Consider the following 11,439-nt stretch of genomic DNA (forward strand, 5'->3'; position numbering starts at 1 on the left):
ATGCCACCAGAGGAAGGATGAGTTAAAATAAACTTTGACGGGGCTGTCAGGGGAAATCTAGGGATCTCTAGATGTGGTTGTGTAGTGACAGATCATTAGAGCAACACTTTAGCTTTTGTGGCCAAACAACTAAGTGATGGTGTGAATAATATGGCAGAATGTGTTGCGACAAAGGAGGCTCTAGTCTTAGGGGCTAAACTGGGTATCTGACGAGTGCATCTTGGAGGGAACTTAGAGATAACCAATAATGGAATAATGAAAGTGAAAGAATTTTCTTTAGGGCAAAATAACACCAAGATCAAGAAGCTCAAGCACTAGCACAATATGGACCAATAATGGATGATCATAATAACAATAATGAGAATGAATATCCTATTGATACACACTAGAAGTGCCTGTATATAAAGGCATCTAGAATGACTAGGAGTTAGCAAAGTGATAAGCCTCACAACTAAGTACATGTCCACCAAGAGTGGATTATCCTCCATTGAGCATAGGAGTTTGTGCGATGATGAGAGGATAAGCTTACATAGGTGTATCTCGTAAAGAGATGTTGTAAAAACCATGTGCTCAATTGGAGTGCAAACAATTGTGTTGTCTACGTGACAACTCAGATGAATATGCCAACTTCTATGTTGTCAACAAGACAACTCATATGACTATGCATACTCTTAGGTGTCTATATGATAATGCATTTAACCTAAGTAAACTTAAGTAGAAGTGTAATAATAATTAATTATTTACACCAACACCCCCCCTTAAGTGCAACTTAAGGGAATGCACTTAAGCTCACAAAAGCTATGATGAAAATGCATGATGGGTCCCGGCTACTAGGCCATGTTAGGTACCCATGTACAAATGCAATGCTTTACACATAATGCGATGCAATGCAATGCAATCTCTCTGAAAACAAAGAAAGAGGAAAAACCTCATGGGAAAAACCCTCCCCCAAAAAGAGAGATAAGTACAACAAAGAAGATGAGAGAGCAAAAAACCTTATGTAAGGAAAAGATCCCTCCTAGAAGAAAGAAGAGAGAAGTCAAGTGACTCCCCTTTCTGAAATATCTTGCACCCCCAAGAGATCTCGCAAATGGATATACTTGACCTGAGTAAAGGGTTTAGTGAAGATATCTGCAATTTGCTTTTCTATAGGACAATATTGCAATGCAATGACCTGCTCATGTATCAACTCTTTGAAGTAGTGAATATGAACCTCAATATGTTTGGTCTGTTGATGTTGAACTGGATGTTTTGAGATCTCAATAGCACTCTGATTATCACAATGAATGACTATAGAATGTGGAAAGTTGAACCCAAACTCCTTCAGGATATGTCGTAGCCATATAGCCTCTATAGCTGAAGTGACAATCCCTCGATACTTAGCCTTAGTTGAAGAAAGAGCAATAGTATTTTGCTTCTTACTCTGCCAACAAATGGGGTCAGAACCGAGATGAAACATGTAACCTAAAGTAGTCTTGCGAGAATCAAGATCCCCTGCATAGTCGGAGTCTATATATCTAACTAATTGAAGTCCAATACCTACTGCATAGTGTATCCCATGTGTATGTGTACCCTATATGTAGTGCAAGATGCATTTGGTGGCCTTCAAATGAAGCTCGTGTGGCTCTTACATGAAGTGAGAAACCATGCCCACTGCAAAAGCTATGTTAGGGCATGTATGTGTCAAGTAGATGAGACTCCCAACCAACTGTCTGTACAATGTAGTGTCAACAAGTGGAGTGGAACACTTGGCCTCTAACTTAACACTTGAAAGAAAGGGAGTAGGTGCAAGCTTACAATCATTCATGCGAAAGCGAGAAAGTAAATCAAGAGCATACTTGGGTTGAGAAAGTGTGATCCCAGTTGAAGACCATGTGATCTCAATACCAAGGAAATAATGAAGTAAACCCAAGTCTGTCATAGCAAATCTGTCCTACAAAGAAGTCTTGACACTGGTAATAATAAATGAAGTACTTCCTGTAATGATCAAGTCATCTACATAAAGCACGAGTATCAAGTGTGAGTCATCCCTTTGAAGAATGTAGACATTTGAATCTAAATGACACCTAGTGAATCCTGCTGAGAGTAGGAAGGAATCCATCTTGGCATACCTAGCCCTAGGAGCTTGCTTAAGGCCATAGATAGACTTTCTCAACCTGCAAACCATAGTAGAATCTTGCATGAATCCCTGTGGTTGCTCCATATAGATCTCTTCAAGAAGATCCCCATTGAGGAAAGCACTCTTCACATCCATCTAATGAACAACCCATCTCTAAGCTCCAGCTATAGCTAGTGTCAAACGAATGGAGTTCATCTTAGCTACCGGTGCAAAGGTCTCAATATAGTCAATACCAAGAACCTGTGAGAAACCTTTGGCAACAAGTCTAGCCTTATACTTATCCACACTTCCATCTACTACAAACTTAGTCCGATAGATCCACTTACACTGAACCAACTTTCTTCCCTTCGGAAGAGGAACTAAGTCCCAAGTGTTATTTTTCATTAAAGATTTATGTTCTTCCTCCATGGCCTTATCCCATTTAGGAATCCCTAATGCTTCCTTAAATGACTGTGGATCAAAAGCAATGGCAATATATGCATGTGGAAATTATTTATTTTCTGACCTTGTCCTCCTAGTATTTGAAGGATTCCCCACCAATGAACTTATTGGATCAAGTGTTTTTTGTGCCCAATGAGGTCTAGTGGAAGAAGAAGAAGGAATATCCTCAACTGTTTATGGACCTTGCAAAGGTGGTGTCCTACGAGTCAAAGTTGAAGGAATATCATCTTCCAAGTCACTATCATCACTTTCCATGAAGGAGGAAGGAGGAGTTGAAGGACCCAAACTTGGGCAAGTTTCTTCAAAGTGAACACTCCTCTCAAAAATGATTTTGTGTGTCTCTGGATCCATGAGTTTGTATGCCTTAAGATGGTCAGGATATCCAACAAATATACAAGGTTTACTTTGAGGTTCCAATGTCTTTCATTTTTGTGGAGGTATCCTTGCCCGTGCTAGACAACCAAAAACATTAAAGTGTTTTACACTTGGTTTTCTTCCACACCAAGCCTCAAAAGGTGTAATTCCATCCAAGGCCTTATGGGGACTTCTATTTTGGATATAATTGGCACAACACATAGATTCAGCCCAAAAAACTTGATCTAGAGACTTATGTTGTAGCATACAAGTGGTCATCTCCTTAAGGGTTTTATTCATCCTTTCAGCAACACCATTTTGTTGTGGAGTGTATGCAACTAAACATTGAAGATCAATACCCTCATGAGTACAAAAGTCTATAAGCCTTGAGTTCACATATTCCCTTCCATTATCTGTTTGAAGATTATTGATGGCTTTTCCTGATTGCTTCTCAACTTGAGCTTTGAATGTGATAAACTTATCAAACACTTCACTCTTATGAGCAAGAAAGAAGACCCAAGTGTAGTTTGAAAAGTCATGAATGAAGGTTAGAACATAGCGAGCCTTTCCAAATGATTGTACTCGAAATGGGCCAGCTACATCACTATGAACCAATTCAAAAACAATAGTAACTCTCGAAGACTTCCCCTTGTCAAACTTCTCTTCGAGATGCTTGCATGTTTCACAACCTATACATACACCCTCTAAATACTTGACTTGAGGTAGACCTATGACCATATCTTTGTTGCTAAGTTATTGAAGGTAGCGGTAATTGAGATGTCCAAACCTCTTGTGCCATAGTTTACTTTGTGAATTTGAGTGGGTCAACAAGGTAAGGGAAGTGGACTTAGGCTCAAAATGAGAAAAGAATAAAGTCTTGTATCATGATTAGCCTTTCCAATTGCCACCATAGAATCATCCTTTAGATTTTTCACCACAACTGATTCAAGAAGGAACTCCACTTTGTTGCCACATCCATAGTGAGTTATTTGGTAGATTGAAAGGAGGTTGGTGCTAAGGTTGGGAACATGAAGAACATTCTTGAAAACTCCATTGTCCAACTCAGCATTTCCTTTTCCTTCAACTTGCACTTGTGTGTCATTTCCCACATAGATGTAAGGTACATGTGATGCTTTCAAAGAGGAAAAATGCTCCCTTGAAGCACCCATATGATGTGTAGCTCCTGAATCAAGAACCCATTCCTCATAATTGTTTGTACTTGCTACCAAAGCTTGTCCCTTACCTTTTGAAGTGGATGAAGATCCCTTATCCTTGTAGGCATTTGGTGCATAAATTTTATGTTTCCTCATTATGTTTAGCAACTCATCAATTTGCTTATCCTTACACTCATGTTCATCATGACCATTCTTCTTACAATAGGCGCAAGTTTTCTTCTCCCTTTTGTTGAAGTTGTTACCCTTCTTATTATTTTTTGAAAAATACTTGCCTTGTTGTGAGGAAGATTGTTGTGTGGAGGAAGATTGATGTGTATAGGAAGATTGTTGTGTGTCGTCTTGTGGCTTAGCCTTCCACTGCTTTTGCTTCTTGTTGTAATTTTTACCACCTTGATTCCCTTGATTAGCTACCAAGGCTTTGGTCTTGGAAGACTGGACAATTCCCATACTCACTAACTTTTCATGTTCTAAGACCAACATTCCTGAAAATGACTCGAACGAAGGCTTCGTGAAGGCACTGCCCATTGTTAACTTGTGAGTATTATAATTGGAAACAAAAGCAACATATTTAGGAGGAAGATGAGTCATCACATGTTTGATCAACTTTCCATCCTTGATGGGTTCACCACAACCCTTAAGTTGTGCCCTATACATGTCTACATGGGTAAGATAATCTTTGATGGTGTCAAAATTCCTAGGATCCAATTCGAGAAGATTGTCCTCAATGGTGTAGGTGATATCTTCATCTACTATCCCATTAAATTCTTCAAGTCTATCCCAAACTTCTATTAGATTGGTAATGTTCCTGATGTGATATTTGACAGGATCAAAGATATTCTTTAACAAGGTTCCTAGCCTGGCCACTTCTTGTTTTGATGCCCAGTCTTCTTTATGAGACTCATCAGCATCATCATTAGGTTTCTTTACTACACCAGTTACATAACATAGTAAACCTTTTTCAATTAATGGTTCCTTTATCTTTTCTTTCCAAGTACCATAATTACGTGGTGTTAACTTAGAAAAAGAACCCATAATGCAAAAGAAAGAGCACAATATCAAGGAGATGAAAGAACACAAGGCACCCCGCCTTTTCACTAAATCAAATAACACCCTCCCCCCCCCCCCAAATGAATGCTTTAGGAACTTTATACTTAGTGAGATTACAAAAGGCCACTTGTCAAAATGGAAAAAAGTGGACTTTTGATTTTGTTGTTTGCAACCTCCTCTTGGAGTTCAATTCTGGTACTTAGCAATTTAGCTCAAATATACAATAATTTTGAAGTTTGATCAAAGCAATACAATGCAAAAAAGGACCTATTTCTGAAAGTGGTATTTTTGTACACACAAGCCTATAATCTGATTGCAGATCTGGAAAGTAGACAAAAAATTATGCACTTTCAAAAAAAAATGGAACCTAAATATGTGTCCAAATGAGCTCACACAAAGCATTTGAAGTTGCAAAATGCAGGATTGGACAAATACAGTTGCCAAAAGCTGATTTTTCTGACAAATCCATGTATAAAAAATAGAAAATAATAGCACCACTAAAAAATTCAAGAAATTCTATAGCCCAAATAAATAAAAAATTGCACCTAATTTAGAGTCTGGATGATTGAGATATGGCCTCCCGAAGTTGGACTATCAAATCAAAACTACATATGGTGAGGGGTCTACCCTGATGACATCAGGAAACTAATAGGTTAAATTTGATGTCCAAATAGCTGTTACGACAGTGCAATATGGCATGCTTGTGATGATCAAATGATCATTAAATTTAGGCTCGTGTATGAATGACATCAGCAAAAAAGGGCCTAATCGACTGACATGGTAGTATGGTCAATTGACATGTTAGATTTGTATAATAACATGGTAGTCAACTATCACTGACTTGGCATTCTTCGTGGTAGGTTGATGTGGTAGCTAACATGGCTCTTCGATGAGGGCATTGTAGAGGCTAATGTGGTGTTGTGTGGTTGTCTAGTTGTCACCACATGATAGACAACATGGTGCCAAGAGCAGACTAACAGTGGTGCAAAGGTCATTAGAGTTGGTTCGTCAGCGGAGGCTTGGGCGACGTTACAAAGGAGGATGCTAGCTTTAGGAGGCGGTAGTGGTAATGTGGTGGTCGGCAGTGGAGTCACGTTGGCAGGCACTGTGGTGGCCAAATGAGTTGTTGGCTGATAGAGGAGGTGCCAGGGTTGTAGATAAGCAGTGGTGTGGGATTTTTACTCCCACATGCATCGTGTGGTGTGGGCCACTATGTTTAAAAATTACAGGCTATAGACTTTGAAGTGGTTTGCAGGGCACTGGTATGTGTTGAAGCCCATCTCGATTTGGATGTGTCACTGATTTGGAGGATGCCAATTATGATGTGGAATATTCCATCGACACTTTAGAATATGTAGTGGAATATGCTAGTCGTGGCTGCCGAGGTTTGATCACTGGTTTGCTTATAAAAAAAATGCTCTCCTGCAGGCCTAAAAGGCCAATTTTTTCATAGATGTAAATTCGAAATAAATTGCAGAGACACAAAAATATTCAGATCTAAAAAATTAATTGCACAAATCTAAAGAGATCATACCAATTTTGCAAATCGGGCCTTCGGGTTTTAGTTTACAAAAAAAATTGCCTCAGATTTGATTATGGCCCAAAGTAGGCAAATTTATAGTCAAAATTCACCGAATTGATCCTCTGGATGCAATGGTGATGTCCGCTTTGGCTCTAGACACTCTCAATAACTGTAGATACTTTGGATCCAAATCATGGCCCTCTGAGAAGTGAAGCAAAAAAAGTCTCCAATAGCTATGTGAAGAGATCTCATATCACTCTGATACCATGAAAGAATTTTCCTTAGGGTAAAATAACACAAAGATCAAGAAGCTTAAGCACTAGCACAATATGGACCACTAATGAATGATCATAATAAAAATAATGAGAATGAATGTTCTATTAATACACACTAGAAGTGCCTATATATAAAGGCATCTAGAATGACTAGGAGTCAGCAAAGTGATAAGCCTCGCAACTAAGCACATGTCCACCGAGAGTGGATTATCCTCCATTGAGCATAGGAGTTTGTGCGATGATGAGAGGATAAGCTTACATAGGTGTATCTCGTAAAGAGATGTTGTAGACATCATGTGCTCAATTGGAGTGCAAATAATTGTGCTGTCTACATGACAACTCAGATGAATATGCGAACTCCTGTGTTGTCAACAAGACAACTCATATGACTACGCATACTCCTAGGTGTCTATATGATAATGTATTTAACCTAAGTAAACTTAAGTAAAGTGTAATAATAATTAATTATTTACACTAACAGAAAGGCAAGCTAGAAGCGTGGCATCTCAACAAATATATACAGTAGATTAGATGCCTATTAATGGAGTATGAAGACTTAAAGGTTTCTCATGTTTTTGTACAAGTTGCCCAATATATACAAGTTGCCCAATATGGGCGTGAATGTAGTTGTGGGGATTTAGACTAAAATTTTATGAAGACATTAGACTTCTTGAATTAAATTGAAGAGAGGAAGAAACAATGAAGAAGCCAAAAAAAAAAAAAAAGATAAGGTGTTTTGGCTTATCATGTAGGGAGTACAAGTATAATCATGAATCCATTCCCCCAATGACATTCATGAAATTACAACATTCACGAGATTACAATCTCTAGCACGCGTGTCAGAGATTACAATAATTTATTGGCACTCCGGTGAGAGTTTGCTTCCAGAGTATTTGATAGGAGTGAATTCAAGGAGGAAAAATGGGGCACTTCACAAGGTTTGAAGCAAGAAAGTAAAAAATGAAAACAAATTTTGCCATTGAATTTGAGAATTGAATGCAAACATACGAAGGGAAGGTTACAGTTTGGTGCTTGAAGAACATTTTCATGTTCAATGATACTGAATTTTTGGAGGACATATAGCAAACGTTCGGAGTGGAGTACCTGGACTCTTACTGGAAGAGATTATCTAATTTGGATGTGGCTTCACTCTTCTTGGCAATGGCACTGGTTGTGGGTGAATCCAAGGAAGAAGTCAACAGGGTCGTTGCAGTTTGTGTTGACCCAAAATGGTTGTAGGGGATGGAAGAGGTTGTAAAATGAGTCATTCTAGGGGTGGGGTTGGAGATGGGACAGGAGCCATGGAGATTGATTGGAGGAGAGGAGACTTTTGTACAACCTTTCATCGTCTGGCCTTCGGCAAGCCCACTAGGGGTGCATGTTCTGTAGGTAGAGAAAGGATGGAAGAAGGTAGTGATTTTCCTGCAAACTAAGATATGGGTATTGACTGAGGATAAGCATGGTTTTATGAAGGCAACATCATGTAAGAGTGCGACTACTCCAGGACAACCCCTACAACATCAAATTGTGAGGAAAAAATAGAAGGAAGTGGGAGAATCCACGATGAAAGGCATGTGGGTGGATATCTCCTTGACAAAGGAAGTGGGAGCAAGTTGCAGCAAGTGTTGCCAAGGTGCCATTCCATTGAAAAAGCCAAGGCCAAGGTCAATGCAAGATGATCAGGCCACTCCAAACTTCAAGAGGGAGGAGGCGGCTTGATGGTTCAAGGATTAACAAAAGGTGGTTGTGGAGGTGGATGGTGTCAATTATTTTTGGGTGGCTTTTGTTGATTTAGGTTGTTGGGGTTATTTAGCAGGGTTTTAATGCCTGTTTTGTGTTTTAACATTTATGTATGGTAGTGGGGTAGTGTAGATATATGTTTGTAATGACTTTGGCCAAACTATGCATATGGAAAGCTTTTATAATTCCTCTCTTTAGTATCAATAAAATATGAAAATGTTACTTATCTAAAAAAATATCATTGTTAAATAATAAAATAGACAAGATTAAAAATTTACAAACAAATTAATTAGGCAACGTACTCAATTTTTTAAAAAAAAATTTAACATATAATTAGTCACACCACATTAGTAAGATTGATCCCAACTTTTATCTAATAGAATGGTAAAATAGTTGATTTTGACATATTAAAATTTTACCTTAATATATTGAACATAAAAAGAGGAAAAACTAAATGTATTCTTCTACTCCTCTTTTTTCTTTTTCTCCTCCTCTCCCTCTCCCTCTCCCTCTCCCTCCCCCTCCCTCCTCCTCCTCTTTTTTATGTTGCTTTTTTTTTTTTTTTTTGTGTTTTTTCCCCTTCTCTTCCTTCTTTTTCTTTCTCATTTTTCTCTATCTCCCCTTTTTAAGTTTTTCTTAGATTCAACCTCTTCTTCTTCTTACCTTCTTCTTCTTCCTCCTATTCTCTCTTTCTTCTTCTTCTACTCCTTATTTTCTCCTCCTCTTTTTGCTTCCTCTTCTTCTTATTTTATTTTCCTTGAACTTCTCCTTCTCCTTTGCATCTTCTCCATCTCCTTCCCCTTCTTCCCATTCTTATCCTTGTACTTTTGTTTCTCCTTCCCTTCTTCCTCCTTTTTTTCCCTCGTTCTCTTCCTTTTTAATTGTTCTCCTTCCTCATAGAATGTTGGTGGGTTTGGCATATTGTTAATAAATATGCACCCAAACATTATAATTAATATATGAGTTATAATATTGGCCTATAAAGTTGGTATTTAAAACTATTTTCATACTACAAATAATCTATTAAGAATCAAAATAAAACATTTAAAAATTAATAAAATTAAGATTCTATTTCTTTTTATTTTTTAAATTTTTTTATAGCTAAGATTAGAAGTTTGTGTCAGCATATACAAAGATAAATAATAAGCCTAAATGCATAGAGTTCAATTACACATAAAATTATATTTTTTGTAACTATATGAATAGTTTAAAATATTTAATTAGATTAAATAATAAAATGTATCAAAAGATTATAACACATTTATTTTAATGTAATTTACTTTAATATTTTTTATCTACTATTCAATTACAAAAATTATATTATTTAAATGCATCTTTGTATTTTTTCAAAATTTATTTGAATATTATAATATTTTTACACATTTTAATTTGACTAATATAACTAAAAATACACTATTTAATTATAACAATTCCCTTTTTTTAATATTATATATTAAAAAGGGAATAAATAAATTATTTATAGAAATTTACAAAATATTTATCCTAGTTTTCAGTAAAAATTCACAACAAAAAAAACTCCATATATGTTCTAAGCCCACATGGCATGGGACCGCTTCATTAATTTCTTAGTGGCCAACAAATAAATATACTCAATGTATTAAGTATACCTCAACTGCCACTTATAAGAAAATGATTAACTTGAACCCTACTAAATTTACTACACATGACAAACTGGTAACATTTTTGGATAAGTGTCTCTGTTCAAACTCAATTCCATGTCGGACTGGCCCCAAAAAAAGTCTAACTCAATCTTATAAACATGATTTTTCCCCTAACTATGACCAAAAATTTCAAAGTTACAGTAGCATTTCATATCAAGTTGCATTTTTTTATCTAGCGTTCTTCCCAAAAAATAATCTCAGAAAACATGCACAATAACATAAGGAATTAAATTCCAAGTTTAAGGAAAAATATTTAAGATCAAGAGAAAATCAATGTATTTGACATATATTGTAATCAACAGTCACCACCATTGATGTATGAGGATTCCATTACTCTTGAGAAAAATAAGCAAATCCAAACACTTCCCATAACTTCCTTGATATTTAGGGCTCCTTTGAAGTCAACATTTTTGTGATATATTGTAGTGGCACTCAAGAAATAAGGAAAAATATTTAAGATCAAGAGAAAATCAATGTATTTGATGTATGTTGTAATCAACAGTCACCACCATTGATGCATGAGGAATCCATGACTCTTGAGTGAAATAAACAAATCCAAACACTCCCCATAACTTACTTGATATCAGGGCTCCTTTGAAGTCAACATTTTTGTGATATATTGTAGTGGAACTCAAGAAATAACTTGTCAATCAAGCAAATAATCCATGTTTCCATCAGTCTTGGCATCAGATTGAACTTAGTGCCCTCCACATCCATATTTGTCACAACAAAACCATCTACAAAAATTGTGTTCTTTGGCCACTGTGTGAAAATCAAAACCCTGGATTGTTTTAACTCTCTAAGGGCAAGTCCTCATGTTGTTGCTTAGCTTATTTATGCTAGCAGCAACTGCTCAACTTTTTGAGGCATGATTTGTGAAGTTAATAGCCCCATAAATAGAACATTTGCATCTTATTTTAAAGCAATCTAATTATTTATTATTTACCCCCCGCCCCAATTTTTCTTCAAGGCCTATTTTCAACTTTTAAGAAGTTGGTGCTCCATAAAAATAGTGATAGATTCCAAATTATCATTTCCCTATAATTAAAAAATTGCATGGAGACAATTGAACTACTTGCAATTA

Source organism: Cupressus sempervirens, chromosome 10, assembly GCF_028749045.1.
Source record: "Cupressus sempervirens isolate cs-2001-9-10 chromosome 10, ASM2874904v1, whole genome shotgun sequence".
NCBI classification, from domain to species: Eukaryota; Viridiplantae; Streptophyta; class Pinopsida; order Cupressales; family Cupressaceae; genus Cupressus; species Cupressus sempervirens.